Consider the following 9625-nt stretch of genomic DNA (forward strand, 5'->3'; position numbering starts at 1 on the left):
CTCCTCTATCACATTGTTTTTGTTTGGAGGTGGTTTGGGGGTTTTTTGTTTGTTTTGTTTTATTCACTTTACATTCCACTATCAGCCCTCCTCTACTCTCAGCCCCCTCCTTGAAGCTCCTCCTCCCTTCTCTGAGAAGGAGGAGCCCCCATTATCTTTCCCTACCCACCCTCCCTTCCCAGCCCCCTGTACATCAGTCACTGCAGAGGTAGGTGCATCCTCTTTCACTGAGGCCAGACAAGGAGACCCAGTTAGGGGAGTGGGATCTACAAGCAGGAAATGAATTCAGGAACAGTTGTTCGGGGACCCACATGAAGACCAAGCTGGAGATATACATACATACATACATACATACATATATATATGCCACTCTTTGGTTAGTCGTCCAATCTCTCAGAGCCCCCAAGGGTTCAGCTTTTTTGACTGTTAGTATTCTGGTAGAGTCCCCATTCTCTTTGTGTCTCTCAATCCTTCCACTGACTCTTCCACAAGACTCCTGAACTCTTATCTAATATTTGGCTAAGGGTCTCTACATCAGTTTCAGTCAACTGTTGGGTAGAGTCTCTCAGATGACAGTTATGTTCGGATCCTGTTTACAAACATCACAGAGTATCATTAATAGTGACAGGGATTGGTACCCATTGGATAGGTCTCAATTTGGGCCAGTCATTGGTGGGCATCTCTAGTACATGCCAGAGACCTGAAGTATCTGTGAGATATTTATTTTGGAGTTCTTGGGCATATACCCGGAAGTAAGAAAGCTGAGTTATTTATGTTAGTTGTGTTTGTAGTATTTTAAGGAACTTCCATAGTAAATGGACTTGCTTATCTTCCCACCATCAGCATTTAGGGCTTTCCTTGTTTTCATGTCTTCATCAGTATCTATCTGTTGTTTATTTTCTTGATGATAGCTGTTCTGATTTAGAGTGATACATCTAAGATCATTGAAGTTTCAACTATTTTGAATTATGTATTAGTAAATGTCACCATGATATGCAAATAAATGTAAAATGTATATACCTCTTGTCTAATAGGAACTTTGTGCTGTCTCTCCAACATTTCTCCTTTGCTTTTTTATTCCTAGCCTCTGGTAACCATTATTTTACCTTCTACTTCTATTCATTTGACATTTTTATATAATATACACAAAAAATGTCATGATTATTCTTCTGTGTATGACTTATTTTACTTATCCCAGTGCACTCCAGGTTCATTGTAAGTAAACAGCATCATGTCATTTTTGTACCAGGTAGATATGTGTGTGTGCACGCGTGCATACAAGCATATAATGTACATATATGTGTCTGCCTGTCTGATGTCTTCTTTATTCATTTGTTGGTGGTTATTCTGTACCTTGGGTTTTTTTTTGTTGTTGTTGTTGTTTTTTTCTTTTGAGATTTTTTTTTTAATTTTTTAAAATTTATTTATTATTATACATAAGTACACTGTAGCTGACTTCAGACACACCAGATCTCATTATGGGTGGTTGTGAACCACCATGTGGTTGCTGGGATTTGAACTCAGGACCTTTGGTAGAGCAGTCAGTGCTCTTAGCCGCTGAGCCATCTCTCCAGCCCTGTACCTTGTTTCTTATAACGAACAATGTAGCTCACATGGAAGTACAATTGTCTTAGGATGCTAATTTCCCGACTTTTGAGCTCTGTAGTATTCCCTAGGATTCCTAAGTCACATGGTTGTTATATATTTAGATTTTTAAGGAACATCTTCATACTGCTTTTCACAATGGCTGTACAAGTTACATTCCCACCAATATCATGGCCAGGATTTATCTTCTTATGACATAAATTCTAACAGATAGGTGATGATATCTCATTGTGATTTTGTGCCTCTGTGGTGATTTGTCATATTGAACATTCTTCATATTCATGTTGCTCACTTTCCTATTCTTGTTAAGAAATGTTTGTTCTGTTCGCTTGCCCACTCCCAACCCCAAGCTATATATTTACTGCTGGGTTGTTCTTAGGATCCCTTAACATGAACATTTTACCAAGTGTTGGAAACATCTAAATAGAATTCATTGATTATCTCATAGTGCAGTTTCTTTCTTGTTTTAGTTTTAAAAAATCTCATCTGTAGTCAATGCTTTTAAGATCATACCCAAAATAGATCATTGCCTGTTTCAATATATTGATACTTCCCCGTTGTGAGTTTTATTTTTGTATTTTTATAGTTTCATGTCTAAAATATAGTCTTACAGAATAGCCAAGTATCATTCTTCTGCATATGAATATCCTCTTTTGCCATCTCTTCAATAAAATTTCAGTATAAAATACTTCAAAACAAGGTACAGGCATACATCAAAGAATCTCCCACCATGAATCGGTAGATTTATCTTGGAGAGGTTCGGGACATGCAAGTCAGTAAACATAATAAATCATATAAATGGTCTAAACACACAAAAACATGTCAGTGGATATACAAGCTTTTAACAAAATCCAAAAATCCCTTCATGGTAAAGTCCTAGAGAGAGTAGGACTGGGAAGTAAAGAGAACAACATAATAAAGGTTAGGTATGAGAATCTCCCAATCAACATTACCTACTGTAAGTGGGGAAATCTCAAAGCAATCCCATTAGAATCAGAATGAGAGGGCTGTCCACTATTCCCCCTCCCTTTCAGTACAGTGCTCAAATTAGTGAGTCAGGAGAAGGAATTAAAGAATCTAAGTAGGGAAAGAAGTCAAATTATCCCTGTTTGCAGATGAGAGCATGTTATACATAAGAGATTCAAAAAATTCCAAAGAAAAACCTCTGGAGGCATTCAACATTTATGGCAAAGTAGCAGGGTAAAATAACCTTTTTGTATACTACCAACAATCATGCTGGGGGTAAACTTAGGCAAGGATGTGATGGACTTATACAGTGAAAACTTGAAATACCTGAAGTGGGAAATTAAGGAAGACTCTAAAATATGGAACAACTTAAGTGCTTATGGATTGGCAAAATTAACTTGTCAAAATGATTATTCTACCAAAAGCAGTTTACAGATTAAATAAAATCTTGAACAGAATTTCTCAGAATATTCATTATCAGAATATTCATTACAGAAATAGAAAATAAAATTTTAAAATGAATATGGTAACACAAAAGACCCAGGCAGCAACAGCAATATGAGCAATAAAGAACAGTGCTAGAAAGATAACCATTGCAAATTCTCAGAGCTAGTACTGAGCTGCAGTAATGCAAACAGTGTGGTTCTCACCCAGTTATGCACAGAGTCAACATGAGTATATATTACAGCAAATTAAAACGCAGCATCTTCAACAACTGCTGCTACCAAGACTGGTTGCATGTGTGTAGGATGAAATTAGATCCATCTCTATTACCATGCAAAAATTAACCCCAAATGAATCAGTTTGCTTAATGATACATTGAAATTGCTTGAATAAAACATAGATAATATCCTATAAGAAATGGTTGTGGGAAAGAACCTTCTAAATAGGACTCTGTTATCCAAGGATTAATGTCATAAAACTAAAAAACTGCTGAACAGCTAAGGAAGAGTAAGCTCACCAAGTGAGAAAATTATACATTTGATAGAACATTAACATCCAGAATATGTAAAAACTCAGAAAACAGAGTCAAGAAGCCAAGTGACCCAATTCAAAGGTAGGCTATGGATTTAATGGAGCATTTTCAACAGAAGAAATAAAAATAACTAAATAAGGCAGCCCTAGGCCGGGCATGGTGGCACACGCCTTTAATCCCAGCACTTGGGAGGCAGAGGCGGGTGGATTTCTGAATTCGAGGACAGCTTGGTCTACATAGTGAGTTCCAGGACAGCCAGGGCTATACAGAGAAACCCTGTCTTGAAAAACATAAAACCAAAAAAAGAAAGAGAGAGAGAGAGAGAGAGAGAGAGAGAGAGAGAGAGAGAGAGAGAGAAAAAAGGCAGCCCTGGGGTGGCTGGAAAGAGATACCCAAGCCTCTGCTCTGGCCCTGGCGTGGGCACCTTTACAATAAAGGAGTATGTGATAGCAAGATGGGAAAGAAGAAGTGAGTAGTGGCAAGCTAGGATGGAACACAAAGCCTAACAATTCATACATGGGGGAGAGAGGTAGAACGGAGACGCGAGGAGCAATGAGCCACTGGGGGTTGTGCCGATGTCAGTGCCCAGGCTGTCGCCAAGGACCATGTCTGGGTCCATGGCTCTGTCATGCTGGAGCCTGTGCTGATGGCTGTGGCCTGTGTTGCTTCCTAAGTCTCGGGAATATTGTAAAAGAAGAGGTAGATTTAATGAATGCACTTACAGATACTGAAATGTACATAATGGAAAAACACATTTTCTAGTAAATACTTAACATAGATCTGACCAAGCCCCGTTCCCCTCCCCAAAATTGCTTATAACACGTGTAACAAGAAGAATTTCCTACTCATTTAAGCCTATACTCTATTTGGAGGAAATAATGGAATTTTCCTTAAACAGTCTCAAGATAACCCCTGTACTCCTGCCACTGGTGCTATATTGATGTGATGTCAACGTGAGAAACTATGAGTAAATTTTTCCATCAGTCTTAAATAAATCCTTAAGAAGCCATCTCCTTCATCCTTTTAGTACTTTATTATTGATAAACAGCAGTTTTGAAAATAAACATGAGAATTTGATTAACTATTAATATTTGCATTTTAATTATGGAGTTTCCTGTTTTTATGCCTGTCTAGTTATATATTACATATTAGAAAAGTGAAAGAAAAAAATAGTAACAAGCTTTCTTCTCATCCTATTGCATTTTATAAAGCTATGCCTGGCCAAGAAAATATTTGGGCACTATAAATGCAGCTAACTTACTCAAGAGATTATCCCTTGTCCCTGCATCATTTGTGCTTTGGTGTGTTCATTTTTCTTCTAGTAGTAGAGGACTTTCAGTAAATAAAGGATAAATAAAGTTATGTGTAAGTCTATCACTTGCACAGAACAGTTAAGTTTAGGGGGTTTGTCCGCATAGTGTTCATCCTCTATTAAGAAGAAAACAGTATTGGGACATTTTTTCTGTAAATCTCCTACCAAATATGCCCCGGCAATGAAAACACGCGCCTAGATTTTGGCAGATCTACCACTACACTACCATCTTCCACAGCTTTTGAAACCCCTTAGAACTTGCGGTTTCTCCAGGCCATGTGCTTCTGCTCCGCTTTTCTCCTTCTTCCTCCTCCGCATCCTCTCCCTCTTCCATTTTCCCCTTCTAATCTCCCTCACCTTCTGCTCCACCTTTCCTTTTATCTGCCCAATCATCAGCTCTCCTTTATTTACAAACTAAGGTGGGAAGCAAGTTTACAGGAAATCACCTGAGTGCTGACTCATTCTTTGTTCTCCATCACTCACAAGAGAATGGAATTAACATCAAATATAATTAGCTCCAGGGCTATCCACCACAGGGCATAGGTAGTTTCTACCTATCTTTAGACATCTCACTGTGGAAACTTTTCACTCCATAGTATAAATACCAAGCATATAAATGTATGATGGCTTTACTGACAGTTCTCAAACCATAGTGTGATGCAAAAGCTATATCATAAGCTGTTTGACTAGTGTTTATTAGGTTTCTCTCAGTGTATTAAAATGTTTGGCAGGTCTTAAGTCTTTCCTTTGTTCTGCTTCCCCCAAAGATTTTGTTCTTTGAAGCAGTCCTTCCTTGTATCCTCTTTCTGTTCTATCCTCTATGCTGCTTATGCCATCAAAGAAAGGAAAGAAAAGAAGAGGGTAGGGAGGAAGGGACAAAGGGGGTTTGTCTGTGCTATTCTGACGACTCTCTTTAATCTAAGTCAAGTTCTTTGAGCCTAGATATTGGGAATACTAATATTACAGAGACAGATTTTCTTGACACAGTATATCAGCCACCAAAATGTTAAGTGTTTATTCAAGCAGCAACCAAGCATGAGGAGATGGGGATGGTTCAGGGGATGGCAGGGTTGAGGTATAAAAAAGCAGGTGACTTGAGGAAAAGGTTATTTGGAGGCTGCTGTTGGTTGCTTGGTTGGATTTTTTTTTAAGTGAAGTGATTGGTGATCTATACATAGTTAAATGGCCTGCCTTTCAAGAGGTACACATTCAGGAAATGACTTTATTAGCATGATCTAAGTTTTCAACCTTCTGTTGTCAAAATGTCTCCCATTAGACATTTGCCTAGAGTGAAGGAGGAGGAGTTTTTTACTCAGTTTGTAAGAGACAAATGGCCTCATGTTGGACAAACAGACAGACAAACAAATAGGAAAGAAAAGAACATGAAACTTAAATGTAACAGAGCTCCTGAGAATGTCTATATGAACTATATGAACTCAAACTGTGACAGAAGCGCAAAAAAGGCAACTAAAGCTGTTTGGCTTGATGTGCTCAGACTTCAGTTTCCTGCAGATCTTAACTCTTGATGCCTTTCTTCCAAATGTACTGCTGAGCCAAGCATATTTGCATGCCATGAAGCCAAAGGAAGTTGCAGAACCTTTGCACCCGTGCCTTCGGATTGCAGTTTTCCCACTCTACCAAGTGTCGTCTCTTCAGAGTCTTCTTTCTAGTCTAGGATGATGGAGGGAAACTGCCTGGTAGCATTTTAGCAGTGTTTGCCTCCCCCAGACAGCAGCACATAAAAAGATTTCTCATGCTTCTGTCCATTGTCCCCTTCATGTAGGCATGGTAGAAGAAAGCATGCAAGAGACTGTAGCTCTCACTTTAATGCCTTCTTCGTCTTCAGGTATTCATATTCAAGCTGCCCACATGCTACCATTAGTATGTCCTTAAACATACCAGCATATTCATGTCTTTCCATGCTGGAAAGCAAATGCTCGGGAGCTGTTTATCCTCACCCATGCCCAGCACTCCAGTTTTGCCTGTGAATTCTGATCTCTAAAATGCTTTCAGAATGTCACGAATTTATCTATAGATTTTTGCGGGGAGGGTATAAATTAGGAGCATGGCCTTTAGCTCTCTTGAGCTCTTTGCACAGCCTTCTGTTTTTTTAGCATCATTTTCTACAGATGAACTATCAAGAGTTGTTAATCAATTTTTATACTGTTTATCGTAAAATGCATAGTAGGAAAGCTAAAGATGTTCCTTGTGTTTCTGCCTGTTTACATGCCTGAAACTACTTCCTAAGGTTGCTGTTTGTAGTCCACCCCTACCCCAGTTCATGTGTGACCATTTAATGAAAAGTACCATTCACGAAGCATAAGTTAGCCTTTTAATTCATACTAGTAATTAAATCCTCTGTTTAGTTTCATATGAAATTGAGGTTCTAGGGAAAGTTTCAATACAAGCTTAGCCAGAGGGAGGGATTTTTAAAAAGTATGGGAAGAATATTTAGGGAGTCCAGAATTTGTGCCATGATATTTGTATGTGGTAAATAGTTCTCCAATAATTCTACTAACATATATGAAGAAACAAACCAATATGACCTTCCACTTATGAAACAATGAAGTTGCTACAGACATTCAAAGAGTGTTATGTTATTATAATAGTTTTCTACCACTTGAAAAAGCCTGGAATTTTAGTTTTGTTAGGCATGGTCTTATTTGATAGTTCAATTTAAAATCAATGTAGTTAAAGACTGAGTTAAAACTATTAGAGACTAGGGTCTTAGAAAGGCACACATGCGCATGCTAATTTGATCCTTTTAAGTACCTTAAATATGTATGCCTTCAGACCCTCCATCTCCCATTGGTAGAGGCTATCATCATCCCTTGACCTTATGCCCTTATTCATAGCAAATCTTATTTGAATTATCTTGCTTATTTAAAACCTACCAGTGATACCTCCAATGATTACACAATAAGATGTAAGTTTTATGTAATATCTGATAACTTTCAGAAGCAGAAAATGCAAATTATTGTTCCAAGTTCAGTATCATAGAATTTTCAACATCATTACATGCATACATAGCATACAAAGCCTATGCATTGCCTATGTTGGAATTCATAATTACCTGGAATGTGTATTTAAAATTGTAGTTTCTTAGCCTTATACTTGTTACCTCAAAGTTTCTGAAGATGAGACCTCTGGTCCATCGCAGGGCAGACTCCAGCAACCTGACAGCCTTCTAGTGTCACTGTTAAAACCTCACCATGCCCAGTAGAGCTACCTGAGGGACCAAACTTTTCACAGTGACCCTCCAAGGGGCATTTAGAGCAAACTGTGGTACCCTATACAGGAATGTAACCAGAAATGACAATGAGGGTAAAGTAAAGTAAAAACACTTTTATCCAGGTTCAGGATTTATTTAATATCGGGCACACTGGATCAACTAAACTAAACTGGTTTGACAGAAGACAGACTTGCGCTTACAAGTTTATTGACTACACACTGACACGGATGAACATTTTTTTGTGTGTGTAAATTATGTGATTGTATTGTAGTGTCGAGGGAAAAAGGAGAAAACTGGTCACTGCTGTCTTGTAAGCCTGCAAGGTTTTGTTGCAGGTTAGATTCTAGAAAAGTGTTTCATTTGGTCATTCATATTCAGTTTCTAATACGCTCTTCATTTGATTGTTGTACATTGTCAATCAAAATTTTAAGACCTAGAAAAGTATTTTTGCTCTCTCTTTTTTTTAATAATCTGTGGCCACTTTGAATTTTGTTATCAGAAATCATGTAGTCAGTGCTCTGTCACTGTAGCCCAGTGTCTGAGATAATCAGCTTAAAAGAGAAAAGATATATTTTGGCTCACAGGCTTAGAGATTGCAGCCAAAGGTTGGTCTGATGGATTTTCTTGTAACTTTTATGGGCATACCAGATGGCAGTGTTCTCTTAATGGCTAGGAAGCAAAACAGGCAGAAAAAGAGACCAGAGTCTACTGTTCTGTCTGAGAAAATATCCCCAATGACCTGGCAGTGCATCCCAATCCCCAAGATCTACTTGCCAAATAGTCTGCTTCACAGAAATGCCACCAATAGATGAAACCTCTTAGCACGTGGGCCACATTCCGAACTAGTGAAATGAAGTGCCATAGAACATCAGTTTTACACTTTCTTCACTGGTGCCTTTTAATCGATACTTATCTAAACTTATTTAAAGTCTAGCTTATTAATTAAAATTTTAAATAACAAAAATAAGAACATGTTTAAGATAGTTGAGCAGTGAGGAATTTAAATCAGGGAAGGATGAACTCTAAGAGTATCTTCTGTAGGAGAGAAAGAGTGTATCACAACATGTCAGTTGATTCTTTTCTTTTCAGTTTTGATGTGTTAACATTCTTGTTTCCTTCTGATTTATGTCATGTCATTTAAGGCAAATGCCATAAAATCAGCTTTGTTGTATATCTTTATCTTCCATTTACTTACCAAGTACAATAATTCTTTCTTTGGGTGTCTCATATATCCATCTTTTCAATTGTTCTGGTTTTGTCTGTATTCTCCTGTTCTTTTCCCTTACCCATCTATATTACTTACATGAGTTTTCTGTCTTCCTTAGCCTGTCTACATACACTACTTGACCAAATGGCTTCCATCGTCATAGACATTACTATTACTTTTGGCTCCAGTTATTGAGACAAGTTTCTTGTTACTTAAAAGTAACTGTAGGGGGGCTGGTGAGATGGCTCAGTGGGTAAGAGCACCCGACTGCTCTTCCAAAGGTCCAGAGTTCAAATCCCAGCAACCACATGGTGGCTCATAACCATC

At 38.1% G+C, this 9625-nt stretch overlaps 1 protein-coding gene across 2 annotated transcripts in view; it reads left to right on the forward strand.

Moving 5' to 3' along the window:
- Positions 1-9625, forward strand: part of Cop1 (COP1 E3 ubiquitin ligase) — a 119893-nt gene that overhangs the window by 100716 nt on the left and 9552 nt on the right. The window lies entirely within an intron of this gene.

The sequence above is a fragment of the Mus pahari genome, chromosome 5, assembly GCF_900095145.1.
Source record: "Mus pahari chromosome 5, PAHARI_EIJ_v1.1, whole genome shotgun sequence".
Classification (NCBI taxonomy): domain Eukaryota; kingdom Metazoa; phylum Chordata; class Mammalia; order Rodentia; family Muridae; genus Mus; species Mus pahari.